We start from the raw sequence: 22,049 nt of genomic DNA, 5'->3' as shown, positions 1-22,049 counted from the left end.
CATTATGCAAATAATCACATGCTAGGACTAAATCATGAAACTTGTAATCTAGAACATGAATCACAACTCATCAATAACATAAACATGAACTTCAACTCATATAAATCATGAAAAATCATAAATATTCATATTTTATAATTTAAAAAGGGTTCTTGAACTTCTTGGGTGGAAGGTACTCAAGAATCAACATCTAACATACCTTAGTTCTTGATTTTAGGAAGATTGGCAGAGAGACTCTTGAATTAGGATCTTCAATTGGAAAACCCTAACTTATTCTTGAGAGAAATTGAGAGAAGGGAGTATATTTGGGGGAAAAAATAGGGTTAAATCTTGTGTTATAGGGTTATATAGGGGTGGGAAATTGACCCAAATACCCTTCTGGACGCAGATTTTAAAAAGCTGAAAACTGCGACGCTGTTGCAGATGCGGCGAGTCGATGGCATCGACGCGACACTCGACGCATCGCGCTATGATCGCATCAAGCCTCAGTACTTTTGACTGGCAAATCCTGCACAATATTAACCAACGCAATAGCAACGCAGCGCGCTTGGATCGCATTGGTCTACTATTTTGGGACACCAAACATGGTCTAAACGCGATTGAAAAAATCTGAAAATCATCTGGGAACACCTACTGACATAGCTGATCATAAATCAACTTAAAGATCGACATTTAAGGGTCGTAAAGGTTGAGAAATAAGATTACCAACTTATGAAAGATAAAAAGATTCTAAGTGTAAATACTTAGCTGAAGTTTCCAAGTCTGGACCTCTTTTTAAGCTTTAACGGACTAACTAAAGCTTGGAATTTTGCAGGGTCTTACAACTAGTAAGCCTCATCCTTTAACTAATAAGCAGCAAACTTCACTCTTTTTAAATCAGTAGCATGCATCACCCTAAAGATCTTCTCCATATCATCAATAAAACCCTGGGGATCCTCCTCAACCTTAGAGCCTAAAAAGGTTGGGGGATTCAACCTCATAAAATAACCAACCTAGGTGACCTCAAATAAACTAGCAACAAGACCCGAAAGTTCAGCCCAATGAGACTGTGATGCCACCAACTGAGCAAGCATATGAATACACTAACGGGACTTCGCATTAGAAATATCTCCCTGAGGCGCTTAAGCATAAGTATCACCATCCTAGGAAGATTAAGGAGAACTAGTAGGGACCGATGAAACCCAGGTGAACCAGTACAGTCAGGAGCAGGGACCCTAGATCGGGTTTACACTTCATAATTAAGGTGAATTCCATCTATATTTTCCCTAGGTGGGATAGTGGTTCCAGTAGAGTTTCTATGACAGTCAGATCTTCTGGGAGGCATAACCTAAAAAATAGGTAAGCCAGGAGTTAGAGAAGTTTCATAGAAACTACACTCTATAGCTTGAGATAGCATACAAGAAAGGGCAATATTCCTAAATTTCTTATAGCCCCACCCTTATAAGTATGGCGTGCTACACACCCATAAAAGGGACTCTACTAAACATGGCTTCGTGGACACCCAGCGACCCTGAATCGTGCTTTGATATTAAGTTTGTCATGACCTAAATCCGAGCCTGGCCGTTTTGGGCAATCTCAAGCCCACCATAGGTTGAAGACAACCTCCTTAGCCTTACCTCAAGAGTTCATAAATATAAATAGTAGAAGCCAAAAAAATTAATGATAGATAAATAAAACAAAAAGAAAATATAAAGAATCAAAATAAGACATCAACAACATCCCAATCCTATCCATGAAAGTCTCTAAACCAAGAATATTAACTAAGTTAGAACATGTCCCCAACTATGACAAAAAAGAATTCAAAATACTAAGAAAATAAGGAAACCAATGAAATGACCGGGCCTTCCTAAGGATAGAGGCTCACCACTTCACAGTTGATCAATAAAAGTACTTAACCACCTAATGCTGCACAAGAGCAATAGAAAATTTCTACAAACCTACATCATGAAATGGTGCAGTAGTCGAGGACGGTCAGTGGGGCGAGACCTGGCATGTAACTCAAGGGATAGAGATAAAATTATGCATTTATCAAAATCCATCCATAAACCACAGGAATAATATTTATCAATATACATATATATAGGATGCCCAGATATGGACAAAGGTTAAATAACATGATAGTTTATAAAAAAAAAAGTGTGAACTGTATAGCTTGCTCTATCCTAAAGCATCCATGGGCAATATGGGTCTGACTCTCCCTGTCGGAAGGGCCACATGAATCGAGGAATTGTTAAAGACACCAATGAGATAGTCGTCCAAACTATAATATGTATCCAGAAACATAGTCATATAGACACCTAACATCGGCAAATGTGGTTTTCAGTGTTGGACCCCACGAGACTACACCTTTCACGGTGAGCTACACAATTTCTTTTAAGCCCATATTAAAACATTTTGCATATAAACCAACCATTAACCAAGGAGTCATTTATGTAGGCATTTACCAACTTGGTATCATCATACCAATATTCTTACAAGCTAGTTCAATTATGTCAAACCAGTTCATTTAACCTTTTGACTCCCAAGTTCCATTAAAATTCATAACCATGGCCACCAAGGGTATTTAAAATCCATTTATCCATTAATGCAATGCAATACTTTCAAAATATAAATTAAATTCTATAAAAATCCATATTCAAAACCAATTTTACAATGTGGGTTGAGGTTAATGCCATTACCAAGCCAAAAATTCATCAATTTTTGTGAAAACCATGTCACCCATTTTAACCATAATCACAATGCACCAATTCATTCCCAAAAACATCAATTAAAGCATGAAGAATCCATTTAAAACACGGGAAAAGTAATTCAAGCAATAACAACAAAAAACCCTTAACCCAATTTCAAACCCATCAACTCAAATCATATGAATATTCAATAAATTGATGCCACAATGTAAAATTGAAGTTAAGAAAAGAGAAACTTGCCTAAAATACAAAAGAATTTGAAGAGTAATTGAAGTTTGGGGCCCGGAGTAGTAATTTCTTCTAAAACACTTGAACTTTATTGGGTTGAGAGTTCTGGAGGAAAAGTGTAGTGTTTTGATCTTGAAAACTAGATGAAAGGGTCAATCTGATATTTTAAAGTTATTAAAGGGGTAAAGGGACAAAAAGCCCCTTACCCCAAGTGAAAAAAACTGGATGAAAAAGGCATTGTAGCGTGGCGTGCTGCTATCACAAAGGGTATCAAGTGTGCCACGCTCTTATCATGGAAGCTAAGTGGTGTGCCACACCACTATTACGCACCCTCACTGCCTTGGGTTCCCAAAATGGCCCCAAACCCCTTCCAAAAATTTCAAAACTTTCCCAAAACACCCTTTTAACATCCCTCATAATAATTCAAGTCAAAAATTAATGTTACACACACGAGAGGGTCAAAAATAAAATGATTGAAATTTTACAACGGCTTACATCGATATTTTACCTCAAAGTCAAATTCTTACAACAAGAGGACCCAATGTATCAACCTCGGTTTTGCATCCTTCTTCGACATTAGATACCTCAAAGCTATATGATCTATGTGCACTATGACATTGTTCCCTATCAAAAGGACCAAAATGTCTCAAAGGCAAAAACCACTGCAAATAACTCTTGCTTAGTGACTGTATAATTGTTCTATTCGGGGTTTAATGCCTTGCTGGCATAATAGATTGGGTGAAGGATTTTCTCACATTTTTTGCCTTAGATAGGACCCAAGTCCACTCCACTAGCAACACACATAACCTCAAATAGTAAAGACCAATTAGGAGACACAATAATAGGAGTCGAGATCAATTACTTCTTAAGGAACTCAAAATCCTTGATACATGCCTCATCAAATGCAAATTGAACCTCTTACTCTACAAGATTGCATAGAGGATTAGCAATTTTAGAAAAGTCCTTAATAAACCTTCTATAACAGACAACATGACCCAAAAAGCTTTGGATATCTTTAACTGAGCCCAAAGGAGGTAATTTTTTAAGTACCTCAATCTTCACTCTATCCACCTTAATACCCCTTTTTGTGATTTTGTGATTGAGAAAAATACCTTATTTTACCATAAAATGGCACTTCTCACAGTTCAACACCAGATTACACTCCTTACATCATTGAAGTATATCGACAAAATAGGCCAAGCAATCATCAAAGAAGTCCCCTACTACCAAAAAGTCATCCATGAATACCTCAATAGTGTCTTCCACCGCATTAAAAAATATAGATATCATAAATCTCATATAGGTGGCAGGAGCATTATATAATCCGAACGTCATCCTCTTGAATGTAAAATTCCTATAAGGGCAAGTAAAAGTAGTCTTTTCCCAATCCTCGAGAGTAATATAAATTTGAGTGTATACTGAGTACCCATAAAGAAAATAGTACCAACCCCTGCCTACTAGTTTGTCAAGCATCTGATCCATAAATGGCATAGGGAAATGGTCACTTTGAGTCCAAATATTTAGCCTCCTAAAATCCATGCATACTCTCCATCCAGTAACCTATCTCATGGGTATCAATTCATTCTTATCATTAGGGACCACAGTAATCCCACCCCTCCTGGGTACACATTGAATCGGGCTGATCTACTAATTATATGTAACAAGGTAAACCACTCCAGTATCTAAGCACTTGATGATTTCTTTTTTTACTACCTATTGCATAGGAGAATTTAGCCTATACTAATGCTTAATTCTAGATATACATTCCAGTTCAAGTTGTATCTTATAAGTGCAAATACCGAGTAGAATCCTCATAATGTCTACAATAGTCCATCCTATGGCCCTCTTGAACCTCTGAAATACTGAGATTAATGTTTTAACTTGTGTCTTCAATAATTCAGCAATAATAATGATCAACAAGGTATTGTCGGCCCCCAAAAATGCATAATACAAGTGAGATAAAAGGGCCTTCAACTTCAAAATCGATGGCTCCTTAATAGATGGTTGAGCTGGATGAGTGCTTTTATTCTTCAAATCAAGGTCCAACTTCTTCATAGAATAATTATAAGAACCTCTACCATATAATACGCTCACTATCACATCATACTCATTAATTCCATCATTATTAAAGTTTATGATTACCGCTACTAACGCTTCAACCCCAAGTCTTTCTTCAATAGGAACAGTCACTACATAATCATCAATAGTCTCAATCACGGACATAAATCTCATATCCTTCAGTTGTTGCATAGACTGACATTCATTAAAAGTAACTTGCTTATTGTTAAGTCTAAACTTCATATGCCCCATCTCCATGCCAACCGAGGCCCTAACCGTAGCTAGGAAAGACCTTTCCAAGATAATTGGGACTTTGAAGTCCACCTCATAGTCAAGGTCACAAAATTGGTTGGGAATATAAAAGATACCAATCTCACCAAAATATCACACAAAATACAAATTGATTTCTTCATAATTCGTTTAGCCATCAATAACCTCATGGATGTAGGTTTGGGTTCCCCAACCCCAACTGCTTGTATACTACCAATAGCATAAGATTAATACTAGCTCTCAAATTATATAAAGCTCGAAAGAAATTAAAGGACCCTATGGTACATGGAATAGTAAATGCTCTGGGATCTTTATTCTTCTTAACCAATGATCGGGAAGAAACAACACTGCAATGATGAGCATTATTAGCGGGATCAAAACTTACCTTTGCATTATAAGAACCAAATCCTTCATAAATTTAGCGTAGCCACGCATCTTCCCAATGCTTCTATAAGACGAATATTCACCGGCAGTTCTTTTAACATCGATTATATCTTCTAATACTTACATTCCTCTAATTTTTTCTTCAATATCTAAGAAAAAAGAGAGGGAGGTCATGGATTGGTCTTCAACATAGGCTCAACTACCTTCCCATTTCCCTTATCATTCTTAACACGTTTATCAACACCTATTATTTTTGTGATGACACCCTACTAGTCATCAACTATTCAGTTTTGCTTCAGGTGCCTCATCTACACCAACAACATCATTCCCAAATTTATCAACTATAGGCATAGAAGAATTAACGATAGCCTTACCACTTTGAGTTGTGATGGCCAAATAGTGATTGTCATTTTTAGGGTTCTGAACCGTATTACTAGGAAGGGTGCCCGATTTACGTTGATTCAAGGTTTCTGACTTCTGTCCAAATTGATGCTCCAATTTCTTGATTGTAATAGCATGTGATTCTACTTTCTGGGTCAAACCTGAAATGTCTACCTTAATCTCTGTAAGGCAACTCCTCTGACTTTCCTGACCCTTTACTAGCTTTGATAGCATAACCTTCATTCTTGATTCAGTGTCATAGTTTCTCGGTGGAACCTATGCACCATTATTTTCCATATAATTATCTTTACGTCTCGAGTCACCATCTCTCTCTCTCTCTTTGCACCGATCCTTGTATCTATCCCTACAGTAGTTCTGACCTTGATTCTCTTGCCTCGAATTCTAATTGGCTTGAGCAGATACTATGCCCTTGGCTTGGAAACCTACCAACTCTCTATCTATTACTTTACGTATCATCTATATCAAAATCATATAACCTAGAAGCTTTTCCTTGTGCACCCACAGAATTCACCTTTTCGGAATTTAATATTATGAACTACTTCATCAGTAACCTAATCTACGTCCATAGTTGTGCAACATTTTGATCCACTGAATCATCTACTACTCTAGGCTCACCAGAAGTACCTATGCACATAAGTGTCAGCACCTCTCTCTACTTTTTGAGTATGCCACCTTTGGTTGGTAAGAGAGATTCAATCTAGAATATATTATGTTGCTTCCCAACATAGGTTCATGAATGCTCCACCAGTAATAGTACCTACCATAGCTCTGGAATTGGTACTTAGGGCATAATAGAAAATCTCTAGTAAATTTCTCCCTAAAATTCTATGATTAGGAACCATCATCAACTTCTTCTTAAACTAAAACTATGCCTCATACATCAATTTAGAATACAACTGCCTAAAATTATAGATCTCGTCCTTCAATAGTTGTATTCTGGACGAAGGGAAGAAATGTTCTAAAAACTACTTCTGCAACTCGATCCAAGTATTAACGGACTCACGAGGTAGATCCCCTAACCATAATATTGTTTCATCAGTTAGAGAGAATGGGAATATTCTAAGTTTGAGATCTTCCTGATCCACGCCAAGTATAGTGTATAAAATGTAAATCCCAGCAAAATTTATAAGGTGCATGTTTGCGTCATCAGTCGACAAGCTAGCAAACACGCTTTTCAAATTCAATAACTGGATCATAGCACTAGTAATGTCGAACTTCACACCCAGGGGTAATCCAGGAGAAATGATAAATCCTATATCAATAGGCTCCACATACCCTAAGTCTTTATCTGGATCTTTGTATGCTGGCAAGTACTAAAAAACTAATGGTACTGGAGCTCTATCTATTCTACCTCTATGAAGTTCTGCTCGACGATCAGCTACTTATCTCTTTCTCTCTCTCTATGCCTCTTGAGATGCCGCTGGGTAGCCTCATTATCTCTTCATAAATTCTCCTCTACTAGCAACCACACAGTAGTTTTCTCTACTATCTCTTGAATAGGTAGAGAAGGCAAGATCTGTGGGTCATCTTGAGGCAGCTCATGATGAGTTTTACGATCATGTTATGACATCCCAATTTTGTTGTAAAAAAATTTTTGGATCTAGATCAAATGGGATCAAGAGATTTACTTGAATCCTAGTACTAGGCATACATTGACTTACACCCCCAAAAAATAGAAAAGTAAAAGCCAAAAACATCAACAACTTCAATCAATAAATCTGTAACTGTATTCCCCGGCAATGGCACCAAAATTTGATGTCTCCCAAACTATACCCTCCAAGAATATACAATGCAGTCGCTAACAAATTATAGTAACCCAACTAGGTTGGGGTCGATCTCATAGGGAATAGGTTGAATTCATATCTCAAACTTATTGAAGTAGCCGAAAGTGCAAAAAATTAAATGGGGGAATTTGTGGTAAATCATAAAAAGTAATAAGTTGTGAATGCTTTTGGTTGTAAATAATCTTAGATGAACACTGATACTAAGATCCCCTAGCTTTCGAACTCAGTAGGTATTAAAGAAATAAAAATTGACTTATTTTCTTTGAGTTAGTTAATTAATTTGCACTCCACTTCTATTAAGTAGCTAGAATATCATATGGGGTAGTTTTCTGCAACTTTTAATTAGTGTAAGAGTGGTACTATACCTAGTGATACTGCTCAGCATCTGATAAATGATGGGAGTCGCATGGATATCACCACTCCATGATGGGATTTACATGGCTATCGCCACGATGAGTGGTAAACTTCTACCTGAATCACATCCATCAATTCATACACAAGTGGATGATGTAGATGTTAATTTTAAAATTATGGATGGTTATATTTGTGTTGGTGAGATTCTGGCCATATCTGAAAAAATAAAAGAGGTTAAAGATAGAAAGTTAGATTTGAAAGGGCATACTAAGGAGACAAAGTATGATGCCAAAAAGAGGAAAAAGGTTGCAAAACCTCCCACTGATGCCTAGTCCGCCCCCTTCATTCCTATACAAAGTAGTGAAGAAAGTAGAGGATGGTAAGATTAATAAATTTTTGTCCATGTTGAAACAACTATTAGAAAATATCATATTAGTGGAGGCTCTCAAACAAATGTTGGGATATGCTAAATTTATAAAGGACTTAGTCACCAAGAAAAGGATAGTAAGTTTGAGCCCATGGATAATCTTTATCACCGTAGTGCTATTACTTTGTGGTTGTTGGTTCAAAAGAAGAAAGATCCATATGCTTTTACTATTCCTTAATTGGTGAATTTAACTTTGAAAAGGCATTGTGTGACCTTAGTGCTAGCATAAATTTGATGCCACTCTTTGTTTATCTATAATTAGGATTAGGATCCCTCAAACCAATGACTATGCAACTATTAATGGTTTGTCTTAGGTTAGGAGTCCAGTTGGGATATTGCATGATGTGCTAGTGAAGGTCAAGAACTTCATATTTCTGGTTGATTTTATGATCCTTGATTGTGAAGTGGACTTTGAAGTACCTATAATCTTGGGTAGACCATTCCTATCCATCAAAAGTTTGTTGGTTGACATGAAGAGAAATGAGTTAATCTTAGCTAGAACAATGAAGAGGTAAAGTTCAATGTTTGCCAATCAGTGAAGCAATTAAGAGACATGAGGGTTGTCTCGATTATTGATGTAGTTGATGAGGCTGATATTGAGGTAATCATTAAGAAAAGGTTCATCGTAGAGACATTAAATGCTATCATGATGAGTTTCGATGGTGAAAGCATTGACAATAAGGAGATTTAGATAAATGAACAATTAAAGTCCATTACTGAGTAGGATTTGGCCAGGTTAGAAGTTGAACTAAAAAAGGCATGAGCTGGCATGACTGGACTACAAAAAAAAGTCGTATTGGTGTTCCCAACTCCCAAAATTTAGGAATTAGAAGAGAAAGAGAAACTTTTATATAGTTTAAGGGGAAAGCATATAAAACCCAAGGGTAGGAGTAAAAGGAAAATAAAAGACAAAGATTATCAAGAAAGGTCTAAGAAAAGAAGAAAAAAGAAAGAGAAAAGAGATCTAATAGAAGAAAACTAGAGAGAATGAGCAACCTAGGAATCACAAGAAGAAGCTTTGTGGGCTAGAGATATAGGAGCCTCCCCTAGTATTCCACAAGGAGAATTTAGTGTTGCTGAGCTAACTGTGGAGCCTTCTACTCCACTAACTACTACACTGAGTATGATGGTTATTCTTAGAGCCATTATTAATGATGTTGTGGTTGATGCTACAGCACTCTCTGAATCCCATGAGACAAGCTATTGACACTCAATTTTGACCTCCCGATGCTCCTCTCAGGCTATTATTTTTATCAAAATTATAAATTTTAAATATTAATATTTTAACGTATCATTTGAATATCTTGACATGTCACATTCACAGTTTGAAAATATACAATTTATTTTATTACTTTTACATTATAATTTTTATATAAATTGTTAATTTCAATATAATATTTCATGTAATTTGATAATACTTTATTTAGTATTCATACCCGTAAATTTACAAATATTTGATCTTATTTTATTTTTTTTATTATTATTATTATAAATATTATGATTAATTTAATAATTTTATATTATTTTCCTTCACTTAGTAATTTAGTAGTTATCCATTTTATATATTATATTATATTATTTTTAAAGAAATTTATTTAGTCCTGAACAAGTTGAAAATTCAAGTTTCAAATTCAAATTTTGTCAAATCTTTTCATGTCCGAAAATCCACCCTAAATATTTTCTTTAGATGGAACAATATATTTTTCTCCCAAAATTGCTCCCACAAAATCTTTTTTTCCCTGTTCTACTCCACCTAACATTCCATTCCTTTTTTAGACAAAATGTTTCCAACTATTTTTCTTTATATGGAAGGAAATAACTCAAAATAATGGACTTCCTTCTCAAAATTCCACCCTGGCGTCTCTTTTTCTTTTTTTCCCTACATTAAAATGCTAATCCTAGAGCCAATGGCGGGGGGGAACAAAAATCCAGATATTCAAAATCCCTTTCCTCCTCTCATGCGTCATACCTCACTGTTGCCTTGTCCAAGTGCTACAATAACTTTGAGCATAAAGCTTAGCAGTTTCCACAATAAAAAAATGTAACATTATGGACAAAGGTTTTATTTTTTCAATTGATGAGAACTTTCTTTGGTTTTCTTTAAGTCTATTAACCACCTTTCATTAATCATGTAACAATGAAAGAGTTATGACTTCAGTGTATTATTTGACTTGTGTGATACTATGTCTCTCCGTGAAAATTATCCTTGAGTTTTAATTAATTTTTGAATTAATTGCACTTTATATTGGTTGGTGTATCATGTTTTAGTATCGTACTTGAGCTAAAAGTTTTCAGTTGTTAAAGTTGCTTTATTAGCCACTACTAAAAAAATGCCAAAAAGCGACGACCAGCGTCACTTTTTTGGGCAAAATCGACGGAAATCCATCGCTTTTTTTTCCGTCTCAAAAAGGGGCGTTGTTTTTTGAAAACGACGGCCTGTGTCGCTTTATTATGACGAACAACATCGCTTTTAGAGGGAAAAAATTTAGTTATTTTTTTAAAATGCGATGTTGTGCGTCGCTTTTTGTTCTTCATGCGAAGAACACATGATGAACAAAAAGCGACGCTGTCTGAAGTTTTTTGTTAATTATGTGAAGAACATATGATGAACAAAAAACGACGGACATCATCATTTTATTGAAAAAAATAATATTTTTTCCAGAAAAATTGACACTATCCATCGTAATTTGAGAAAAATAAAATACGTTTTGTAAAAAAAAAAATGACGTTGATCATCGCTTTTTATTCTTCATAATGAATAAAAAAGCGACGGCTGACATTGCTTTTCTGCATTTTTTTATGCAGAAATCTACATTTTCTGCATCTCACCGGCCAAATAAAAATGCAATTCAATATATACATCCCTCATGCAACACACATTATTACAATAATCATACAACACACTACATCAATAAATCATTAAAGCAATTCAAATCAACAACACTTAAACAATGAATCCAACAACATTCAAAATACTTAAAACACTTCTAAAGATTTTTCACTAATTAAAAGCTAAGTTCAAAAATATCTAAAAATTATCTAAAATTCAAGTCCAACGACACTAAGGAGTAGCCCCAATAAACTCCTCATCACTATCTGTTTTCACTTCGCTACTTGAATCAGGAGCAACGGCCTGTGCCAAGGCATGTCTAAGATGTGCAATCTGATGTGACATAGCAGCATGTCTCTCAAAAATTGTAGAAATGGCCTGATCATGCTTTGCCAATCGATAACACATTGTCTGAAAATCAATTGACTAGTATTATATGATTTTATATGACTAGTATATATATATATATATATATATTAAAGTTAACTAAATAATAATTAACCATTTTCAACTCTCTAATTCACTTTTCAAGTGACTAAACTTAACCATTTTCAAGTCAAGAATTCACATTTCAAGTATCAACACTAGACCAATTTCAAGTCATGAATTCACACTTTCAAGTGATTACACTTTACAAATTTCAAAACACAAGTTCACCTTTCAAGAACTACACTAAACCATTTTCGAGTCGCTAATTCAATTTTCAAGTGACTAGTACACATTTCAAAACACTATACTTAACCATTTTCAACTCTCTAATTCACTTCTCAAGTGACTAAACTTAACCATTTTTAAGTATCAACACTAAACCAATTTCAAGTCATGAATTCATATTTTCAAGTGATTACACTTTACAAATTTCAAGTCATGAATTCAAATTTTCAAGTGATTACAATTACCAATTTCAAAAAACAAGTTCACCTTTCAAAAACTACACTAAACCATTTTCAAGTCGTTAATCCACTTTTCAAGTGACTAGTATAAATTTTTAAACACTACACTTAACCATTTTCAACTCTCTAATTCACTCCTCAAGAGACTAAACTTAACCATTTTCAAGTCATGAATTCATATTTCAAGTATCAATACTAAACCAATTTCAAGTCATTAATTCACATTTTCAAGTGATTACACTTTAAAATTTTCAAAACACAAGTTCACCTTTCAAGAACTACACTAAATCATTTTCTAGTCATTAATCCACTTTTCAAGTGACTAGTACACATTTCAAAATACTACATTTAACCATTTTTAACTCTCTAGTTCACTTCTCAAGTGACTAAACTTAACTATGTTCAAGTCATGAATTCACATTTCAAGTGATTACACTTTACAAATTTCAAAACACAAGTTCACCTTGCAAGAACTACACTAACCATTTTCAAGTCACTAATCCACTTTTCAAGTGTCTAGTACACATTTCAAAACACTACACTTAACCATTTTCAACTCTCTAATTCACTTGTCAAGTGACTAAACTTAACTATTTTCAAATCATGAATTCACATTTCAAGTATCAATACTAAACAAATTTCAAGTCATGAATTCACATTTCAAGTATGGAATTCCTTGTGTATGGAAATTTTTGTTTTATCGTATTCAATTTATTTGAGTATTTGAAGCATGACAGGACCATATCTATGAAAAAGATAAATTAATGTACTCTTTTTTAGCTTAATGTGTGTTGGCATGTGGCAAAGTTGTGCACATTATAATACTTGGTAACTAAGGCCACATGTAGTGAATAGGGGCTGCACATTATATTTAAAAATGAAGATATTAGATACTTCACCATGCTATGATGGATTTCCTCCTAAATTATTAATTTTTTGTTAGTTTAATAAGTGTGTTATTCTTACCTTTTAAACCATATCTTTTATATTGCAAAAAGAATATATAAAATATAACATTAATAATTTTTTGACCTATTGTCTTTTAGCTACTACAGTAAGAGTGAAGCTACTCTCCATGTTACTTCTCACTGCTGGAGATTTAGATCATCACAGAAAACAGAGTTTGGAATTAAACTATATAATAGAAAACAGAGTAGCTTTAGCTGCTTATGAATAATATTGGACGATCTTCTACCAAATCAATTGGAAAAGGGAAAACAAACGAAGGTGGCGTGAACAAATCCAAAATCAAGAACCCCCAAGCAATATCAATCTCAAGATTACTTAAAATGTTAATTCAAAATCAAAAACAAGAACTCCCAATCTCAAGATTACTATAAATAGCACAACTGAAAATAACAAAAAATGATAAAGCAGCAACCAGAAATCAATCGAGGTAAGAGAGATAATGGAAAGAAGAATGAGGGAGAGCAGAGCGGCGGCGGAACGACTGACGCAAGTGACTTTTGGCCAGTGATAACTCCAGCGTTATCTCAATGGCGGCGCCCACTAGTGCTTTGCCGGCGTTATCTCGATTGCGGCGTCCACTGGTGGTTGATGGCGCTAGTTCGGTTGATGGCTGCACGGGTTCGGTTGGCGGCATCGATGGTTTTGTTGGTGAGGGTCACCGGCCGGAGTAGTAGAACGGGAGTGGGAGGGACCTTAGAGAGAGAGAGAAAGGATAGAGAGATGAGAGAGGCGTCTATTTTTGAGTGAGAGTTAGGATTAGGATTTGGATTTTGTTTAAAAAGGGAAGAAAGGTTGATCTGATCTCAGCCGTTGGATCAATTTTGATCGACGACTGAGATTAGAATAATTTTAAAATGGGTTAAAAAATCAAAATTAGTGTTAAATTAGCTAAAATTGACATTAATTGAATACAAATTGGCTAAAATTTAAATAAATTAAAAAAAGTAATTTAAATTCGGCTGCTATTTTAATGAATGTAATAATAACGAGAAAATAATAAGATGTTGATATAAAAATAAATTACGCGTGTAAAATTAATGTTACGTAAAATTATTTTATAAAATTATCAAAAAATAATAATGATAATAACAATAAATAGACGACGTATTTGTAAATCATGAGTGTGCATATTTATAAGAAGAAAAAAAATTAATAAATATTAATGAAATTATGTAAAATATTGTATTTGAATTAATAAATGATCGAAATGATACTAATAATAAATTGAAAAAAACTAGGTCAAAATTGGTATATTGTGGTACAAAATTGGGTGTCAACATCAGTCATTGGATCAATTTTGATCAACGACTGAGATTAAAATTACTTTAAAAAGGGGTCAAAAATAAAATTAATATCAATTTGGTTAAAATTAACATTAGTACAAGATGGCTAGAAAATAAACACATTAAGAAATTGAATTGAATTGAATTAGGACCGCTATTTTAATAAATATGATAATGGTGAGAAAAATAATAAGACATCGATATCAAAATAAACTAAGCATGTAAAAATTAATGTTATATAAAATTATCAATAGTAGTAATAATAAAAATAACGCATTTGTAAATTGTAAGTGTGCACATTTACGTAAAACTAAATAAAAATTCTGTAAAATATCCGTGATTTGAATTAATAAATTATGAAAAATGATAATTTAATAAATGTGGAAATGACGAGAAAAATAGTAAGACATCGATATTAAAATAAACTAAGCATGTAAGAATTAATGTTACGTAAAATTACTATATAAAATAGCAGCCTGAGAGGGGTAGCGTGAGGTCAAAATTGGGTGTCAACACAATTAAACCGATTTAGTCCCACAAATTAGGTATGCGGAGGGTACAATGTAGCAGACCTTCTCAAAAACTTATTCAAGCTTGAAGATTCTTGTAAAATAAAACACAACATGAAAGATTTTTGCTGCAATTAAGATTTCATTTTTTTCTTGTTAATTAGTTGCTACTATTTCTATTTTATGCATATTTTCTTATTGGTTATATCGAAAACCGAACCGTTAAGGACTAATAATCGATAAACCAAAAACTAATAAAAAATACCTTATTAATTTGGTTATTGGTTTAACTTATTTAAAAATTGATAAACGATAATATTTAAAATCAAATCGAATCGACCGATGCACACCCCTAATTTCAAGAAAAAATTAGTAAAAATTAATTTTAATATTGATCGTTGATCAAACATGATGAACGATTGAGATTAAAATTGCGGAGATGAGTCAAATTGGGATTAGAAATTAGGTTAAAAAATATTGAATTGGAGATTTCGATTATGTTAATACAATGTATTAATATAATGAATTGTCAGTTAATTGCCTTCATTATTTTAACTTCAATAGTGTATTACTACCTCGATCATATGATGTTAACGTATTATTCAAAATATTTGGATATATAGATTCAGTTAGCTAGCTTTTAACTATATACATCACATACATGAGTATGTTACCTCATAATACAACGTATTTTATTTCTACTCTGATGAATTATCGTTTAATTTATCTTACATTATTATATTAAAATTTCAAAAATATATTATTATCTTGATCTATTGATCGTATGACATCAATGTATTCAATATATATAGTTGATTGACTATAAAATTCACAATATGTACTAGATACATCACATACACATGTAAATTACCTCGTAATACAACATTTTGTATATATACAATGATAAATTATCGTTTAATTTAGCTTGTATTATTATATTATAACTTCAACAATAATATTTTTTGATCAATCGATCGTATAATATCAATGTATTCAATATATAATTGAATACATTTAATTTTTTTAATATAAAAATTATTTATTTAATAGTAAATTAAAAATCAAATATCGAAGGACATTTAATTTTAACAAAATCGACGTTGTCCGTCGTGTTTTCAAAAAAATAAAGAAACATTAAAAATATTTAAAAATATTGACGGGCGGCATCGCTTTTCTAGAATTAATATTTTAAAAAATAAAAATTATAGCGACGTTGTCCGTCGCTTTTAATAAAAAAAAAATAATTTAAATTTAAAAAGCGACGGACAACGTCACTTTTCAAAAAATTAATTATTATGTAGTTTTAAAAAAAGCGACCCTGTCCGTCGCTTTTTCTAAAGATAAAAAAAATAAAAATAATTACAAATTGAGACGTGCATCATCTCTTTCCTAGAATTAATATTTTAAAAAATAAAAATTATAGCGACTTTGTCCGTCGCTTTTAATAAAAATAAACAAAAATAAAAATTAAATTTAAAAACGTCGCTTTTCAAAAAAATTATTTTTATTTTATTTTAACAAAAGCGACTATGTCCGTCTCGTTTTGTAAAAAATAAAAAAAAATAATTACAAATTATGACAGACAGCGTCGCTTTTCGAGAATTAATATTTAAAAAAAAAATTTATAATGACGTTGTCCGTCGCTTTTAATAAAAATAAATAAAAACTAAAATCAAATTTAAAAATCGATGGACTACGTCGCTTTTTAAAAATTAATTATTATTGTTATTTAATAAATTACGACGTTGTCCTTCGCTTTTATGAAAAAAATTATAAATTATTTTTTAATTACTTGGCACAAAAATTCGCGAAAAAAAGCAACGGATATTAAGACGTTTGCCGTCGCTTTTAATAAAAAAAAATTAAAATTAAAATTAAACTAAAAAAGCGACGGCCAATGTCGCTTTTCTCGTCGCTTTTTAAAGCGACATAGTCCGTCGCTTTTTTTTGCGTCGCTTTTTGGCCTTTTTTTAGTAGTGAGCTTTAATCTAATTTATTCTCTAAAGGAAAATCATTTCAATAACACATGGATTTGATTAATTGTATTAAGCTTTTTTTTTGGATTTAGTACAAGAGATCACAATTTGTCAAGGTCACTGATTCTCTTCAGTTAGACAAACTTCACAAAAATTTCATAAACAACTTATTCAAAATTCATTCCTTTCAATTCTATTCCTTTGTTTTTTTTTTCTCTTTTCAATTTTGTTTTTCTTGTCTGGTTTGCTTGTGTTTGTTTGGATAGATTAATGGTTATTTTGTTGATGAATTAAACCTCATATGAGAGTTTAGTTTGCAGTGATCATTTGATTAGAATATTGTGATAGTATAATTTCAAATCATTTCATGCTCTATGTTATTAGTGGATTGTTGATAATTATCAAACTATTTTGAATTTTCCTTATACTGATAATTTTCTATTAAGATCATGAATGTTTTCATCAACGAAGAACTTTTTTTTAAAATATATTTTATTTTATGTTGCTTACTTTAGTAGTGTATTTTTACTTTATTATTTTAATTTTTCTTTTGATTAATTAAGTGTTAAGAACATACATACTCTCACCTTTTTAAATATTTTTACATGTACACTACAATGAAATGTTGGTACTTGGATGCCAACCACGAGGGCGAAGGAGAAAACGAGTGAAACAAAACTCAAATAGAGTTGTCCCCCCATCGGCGGTCAGGTACGTTTGGGAAATGATGACCAAAAAGATAGGCAATATTTGACTTCTCATATGAAGCACATATAGCTTTATTTAACTATAAATCACCTCGTTACTCCTTTCTTTTCTTAATTATTTCATATGTCACTATTTTAAACGTCTCAAAGACTTGACAACTTTTACTACTATACTATAGCAACACACTTTGATACAATTTATTTTTGCTTCACGTGACTTTTTAAATGTTAAAATATTTTATTTAGTACTCTTATATAAGTTTCTTTACAAATTTCTTTCTTCTTGTCTTAAGATATTTAAGAGAGTCAACATAAAATTTTAAACAAAGGGAGTAATATCACATTGATCCCATTTCAGCCTTGTCATGCCCTAATCCCACTCACATTATCTCTTATCCTTTTTACTTTATATATGTGTTATTGAATTACTTATTTACTCTTGTTAATCTCTTACATCAATTCGTCGCCAAAATTAAGGTGACATATATATTACTAACAAGTTTTTCATCATTTGTAGTTTCTTCTTACTTTGGCGTAAGTTCAATTTATAGTTTATTATCCTCCAAGTTTTTCCTCATTGCTAAAAATCAAAGGAGCTCGCTAGAGTCCGTAATCCAGGGAAGATGAAGATTACAAGAATTATGGTACTTTCATTTAGTATTTGCATGTCGCAAAAGATGGGTCTCACATCTCTTGCATTATGGTTACTCTTTGTATGATATGTACACTAGTTGAAAATTTTTCTTATTATTTTTATCACTTAATAACATAAAGTTTGAAAAATAAGTGACCTTTGTTTATCACATAGAATTCCCGCGTAAAATATGAATTCGGTCAGGAACCACCTTTGTGGATCTCGAAAGGTGCCTAACACCTTCCTTTTGAGGTAATTTGAACCCTTACCTAAATTTCTGATGAACTGAGACTAAATAAGAAAGCAGGTTCGTAGTTAGCCTAGAATGGTGCCCTAAGTCATCTTAATTCATTAGGTGGCGACTCTTCACTATTTAAACAATCCCAAAAAGAATTATCACGGCGAATCCTGCTTTTCACGAGAAAAATGGGCGTGGCGGAATGGAGACTCTGTTAGGGATAATTAGGTTCTGATAATTACGAGTTTGTGTTTTATATGGAATTCTAGTACTTTGTTTGTTTTATTTTCATGATCACCTTGCCCTTTTCCTCTTTTGTTGGTTATTTATTTTTATATGTTAATCCTTTCTCCTTCCCCTTTTATGTATTTTTCATATTTCTCCATGCTTATTCCCTCCCCTCTTCTCCTATTTTTTCGGCTATGTGTTCTAATATTTATTTATTTTATGTTGCTAAGAATGTTATTGTATTTTTCTATGTGCTACGTGTTGCTGCTTTATATATCTATCATTTTGCTCATATTTTCCTCCACTTGGAACCTTCTTTATTTTTTTTTTTTACGAACGATTGTGTGGGTACATGGACGTTTCCTAAAACACTCTTCGAAAAATGCCTTGTGGATCGATTGATCAATGGTGCGTCGATAGTCACAAGCTTTCCCACTCTCGAGTTGTCCACATGAGGGAACCATGTCATGAAACCACTCTTGTTTTTTATATCGTGGCTATGTATTCCTTTACTAAGGAATATGCGTCTCAATCAACATAGGATTCCTTGGCACCTTTGACACGCTAAGTGTTAATTCCATTCAAAGTCCAAAGGGGTTGACAGCCCCAAAAAGAAGCATGATACTATTTATATGTTGCATTTCTATGTATGTAATGATATTTTATCTATCTTTTTGTTTTCATTATTGTCAGTCACTCCTTACTTTTAGTATTTCTTACTTTTGAGCTCTTTACTCTTACAATTCTTGTCATGTTATGACCCTACAATACACTCCTAGGGCCCGTTCAAAACTTTCCCTAATTTCTTCTCTTGATCCAACTTTGTCTTTAAAATATCCATTAGCATACTAATCATCTCTTGGTTCAGCTCTTTCTTTGATAAGAGGTTCTAACCCCCTTTATAATCCCTTATGGCAACTCATCATTATAGGACCTTCTCTTGTTAATGCTCTCTACGCTTATGTACTATTATCCTTACCATAATCCTCGAGCATTGATATTATTATATTCATGTCATAGTCTAGCTCTCCCAACCTAGGCCTCTCATAACTTCTATTCACATCGAATTATTTTTGATTAAGTAGAACTTTCATTTTAGGCTTTTTGTGCGTATCTTTTCACTAATTATAAGTCCTTTATTCTAAAGTTGACTAATGTTGAACATAAAAAATGGACAGTCAAGCAATGTTTATTAATTTTGTCAATAGCGAAGCTGAGCATGAGGGTTTGGAGTTGAATCAAAACAAAGTTATTTCGAGCATCAGAAGGATGGAAAGAAGAATAGAGAGAATTAGGGGAATAATGATTGATCTTCGAGGATCTGTTGAGATGCAACTAGGTTTTCCAGAGCCGTTATCTAAAATATAATTTAGCACTTCCATCTACACCATAGACTCTCCTATATTAACAACTTTACTTATGTTTCATCGTGATATAAAAGTGTCTTCAAGTCTGTATTCAATTGCACTGCAAAAAGCACTTAATGGATTAACAAATATGAGCAAGGAGAAGAGGATGGAAGGACAGGTTTCTAACCATGAGGTAGGTTCATCTCAACAGTCCTAGATGAATAAGTCATCCAAAGCTAAGGAAGAAAATAAGAATACAATTAGTGACTTGAACTTTCCATTATATGATGGGTCCGAAAATCCTCATTCCTAGTTGAACTATTACCTACATGAGTTATCATCTATAGGGCGAAGTGATGGCCTTAAGATGAAGCTCTGTGTTAGTTCACTTAAGGGTCCAGCATTGATGTGGTATGTTGAAAAGGATACTGGAAAGTGGATCTCTTGGAACAATTTGACAAGTGACTTTATTAGGCGATTTGACAAAAAGTTGAAGAGGAAGCTCATAGTCGAGGCTGATTTGGTTGAGCCACAATACAAGGATAAAGGAAATACAATCATTGACGAGACATTAAAACCTCTAAATCCTGAAGAAAGTAGACCCCAACCTATCACTCTTTTCGACGAACCACTATCAGTGACTTTTAAAATATTGAGGTCACATGGTATTCTGCAGTCAAAGTTTGTTGGTTTCTATTGCCCTTCAAGTCCTTACTTTGATTCATAAAAGCATGGTGCCTTCCACTCTATCATGTTTGGTCATGATATTGATGAATGTCATGAATTGAGAAGAGAGATAGGAAACATGATAAGCAATGGGAGAATAGTGAAGAAATCCCACCCTCAACTGATATGGTATCCAGCTCCCAAAATCATTCCAATATCCAATTATGTCCAAGCCTATAATCCCCAGTCCTTCACAAAACCTCCTCCATAGATTGTTTGGTACCCACCTCTATTTGTTGCTCCAATATCAAACTACCTTCCAATGTCTTACCAAAATCCACCAACAAATCAACGATATAATCAATTCTCCAAATATGAACATAAGCTTCAGAAAAATCCACCAAAACAATAAACTCCTTTAGGTGAACACATAGATCAATTGTACGAACGACTCAAAGAATGGGCTATGTCACTCTCATTGTTGCCGTACCTTATGATCCTAAGTCTAAGCGGTATTACCCTGATCAAATTTTCACCTATTATTCTGGGATGAAAGGGGGCATCCTACTAAGGCATGTTTTTCCTTGAAGAACATGATTCAAAAGTTAATTGATACCAAGGTAATAAATGTGATGAGGTCAAATTTGGATGTTGATTGATTCTTAAGATTGACTTGCACTTGTTAACATTAGTAAAGAGGATATCATGTTGATTCTCCACTCTAGACTCTCAAACATTTGAAATTCCTTCAAGTTTTACAATTTGTAGTTTCTTTTTCCTTTCTTATGTAATTTGAACTACGTTAGGCCTGATTCCTCTATATGAGGGATACATAGGCGCTCATTTATTGAGTTCGATCTCATCATAATAAAATCTTTTTTTCTATTTTATTATTTTAATATATGGAGTTGGATGAATCAACAATATGATATGATATCAATTACAAAGGATGTTCTGAATCAATAGATCTGATGTTCTACAAAAGTCGACCTCGTCATTTTTCCTAACTTTCTATCTTCTTTACAAATTGCAATTTCAGATTCAATATCATGTTTTATTACTATACTGTTTGGTGCATTAGGAGCTCAAATCTTTACGCCTATATCACTTATTAAGTCCTAGTCTTTATTCTAGAATGCCTTTTGTTTTTATAATTATTATGTTTAGAACTTA

The sequence above is a fragment of the Capsicum annuum genome, chromosome 4 (genome assembly GCF_002878395.1).
Source record: "Capsicum annuum cultivar UCD-10X-F1 chromosome 4, UCD10Xv1.1, whole genome shotgun sequence".
NCBI lineage: Eukaryota > Viridiplantae > Streptophyta > Magnoliopsida > Solanales > Solanaceae > Capsicum > Capsicum annuum.
Note: the sequence above shows the minus strand (reverse complement) of the source record.